The 2,226-nt window shown below is 30.9% G+C and overlaps 1 long non-coding RNA gene across 1 annotated transcript; it reads left to right on the plus strand.

The window, feature by feature from the left end:
* LOC107835070 (uncharacterized) lies at positions 1–1,751 on the plus strand. The gene is made up of 3 exons (XR_001660901.1): positions 1–79; positions 1,262–1,524; positions 1,666–1,751. It is a non-coding gene; the product is annotated as an uncharacterized LOC107835070 (long non-coding RNA).
* Positions 1,752–2,226: the final 475 nt, after the last annotated feature.

Consider the following 2,226-nt stretch of genomic DNA (forward strand, 5'->3'; position numbering starts at 1 on the left):
TTTATAAACCACAGTTCTCAGCTAAGCACACTTAGAAACATTGCTTGTTTCAACTTCTTTTCAGTCTGCTTTGGAACAGGTAAGACTTTTTAATATGCAAAAGGGAAATAAAATTAACTGGGGAAAAAAAGAGTATTTTTTGAATAGAATACACTGCAGCAAAAAAAAAATTGTGTGTTTATTGAGTTTTAAAAAATATTTAAAGAATATTCACAGACAGTAATGTGGTGGAAGTGTGTGAGTGTTTCTTGAAATCAAAGATCTGTGGATCTCCAAAGCTGAATTTGTTGATTAATTGCTGGGAATCAGAATTCTAACAAATATGCTCTAACTCAAAAATGTAATAGTAGCTTATGCTAACACAAGCAAAAATAAAAAATAACTGAACAGACATACATATGTAAAAATGTACATAAATGTTCAAATGCATGTGTGAATTAAATGTGTATTTGTTTCAATAAATATTTAAATGTATTTAATACATGGATAAGTAATATTCGCAATATTTTTAAACAATATTTAACCATTAAGTCTGACTTGTATTCAATTCAGATTAAAGTCCTGTGTTAGCAGCAGATCCTGAATTTATTTTATCTGTCAGTCAGACCTTCTAAATTCAATGGGTGACTATGTGCTACACTGTTAAAATGAATGGTTGTGTAAACAGATATTTACCCATGTATTAAAAACATTTAAATATTTTTGAAACAATCCCGCATTTAATTCATACCTGCATTTGAACTTTAATGTACATTTTTATATATGTATCTCTGATCAGCTATTTTTTTGTTTTTAATTTGTTAGCATAACCCTTTCGGTAACTTTTATTTGATGGACATGACAACTTGACATTAACCAAGAATCGTCATCTGTCATAAATATGTCATAATAATTAATTATGAAAGTGTACAATGTTATGTATCTTTGTGTATTACATTACAAAATTTGGATAATTAATTGGTTAATGTCAAGTTGCCATTACAAAGACATTTTAAATAATGTCAACTTTGCATGAAAAGTGTCATTATTTACTGAATGACATTTAATGACAACCGTCATAAATATTCATGAAGACTCCTTAATGTTTATGGCAATGTCATGTCAAATAAAGTGTATAACTTTATTTGAAGTTATACACTTCAAATAAAGTGTATAACTTTATTATATGTTGTATATAAATAAGTCATAAAAATAACATAAATGCCATGCATTATGTAAAAAACAGTTAATTCCTTTTCTATCTTTTTGCTTCTGACTACAGCGATGCTCCCCGATTCAACTTCAGCTCTTCTTCTCCTAAGCGTCCTCCTTGTTCACTCCTCTGTTCTGTCCTGTCGGCTTGGGACCCAAACAGAGTGTGATGCTGCTCCTTTTGGACCAGGCCACAACCTGATGGGGCAAAGTTTTGATATAGCCACACTGGAGAGGAAAAGAGCTCACGTGATTGATGTGAGAACTTACCTGAGCCCCAACAAAACCTGTGTTCTCTGCACCAACCCTCTTCAAAACGATGCCCTCCAAAAAGTAATTTAAGAACCTTGTATTGCCTTGCTGCTGAAAATGTGCACTATAAATGAAATTAACTTTACCTTTAAGATGTATAAATCAACAGCTGCACGTCTAACTTGATAGATTAACAATAATGTGACTTTTCTTCATTTTAAGCTTCCATCTTCTGTTGTGGACTTCCATGTCATCCCTCAATGCAATCCTGAAATACACAACAGTTTTCATACTTCTGCTAGGTAGAGTATGTAAACGACATTGTCAACACTGTAAACATTGAATCACATAATTACAAGATTTTTTTTTCATGTTACAATTACATGTTCCAATCAAAAGTGTAAGTTTATTTTACCTTTATGAGGGAGACCAACACATAGTGCATAATTCTGAAGAAGCAAAGTATGAAAAATTTAATGTACGTTTATGCTGATACTCTGATGGTTATAAATATTTTCAAGTGCAACCAGTTGACTTGAATGGTCACCAATAGAATTATTACACACATTTTTAAAGCCTTAAGTTCTGTTAATTATGATGATTTTCAATTTACAAGTATAGTAATGCAAACCTAACATTGAAAATTGGTGTGGGACCCGAGTGGTAATATTCATATAGCTAAAACTGTAGCAAATGTGAGCAGGGTTTTAAAAAATGAGCCTGTTAAGATTGACAATAATTTACTAAAAAATAAGTAAAAAAAAAAAAAAAAAAAAAAAGTTT

The sequence above is a fragment of the Poecilia formosa genome, unplaced genomic scaffold (assembly GCF_000485575.1).
Source record: "Poecilia formosa unplaced genomic scaffold, Poecilia_formosa-5.1.2 Scaffold976, whole genome shotgun sequence".
NCBI lineage: Eukaryota > Metazoa > Chordata > Actinopteri > Cyprinodontiformes > Poeciliidae > Poecilia > Poecilia formosa.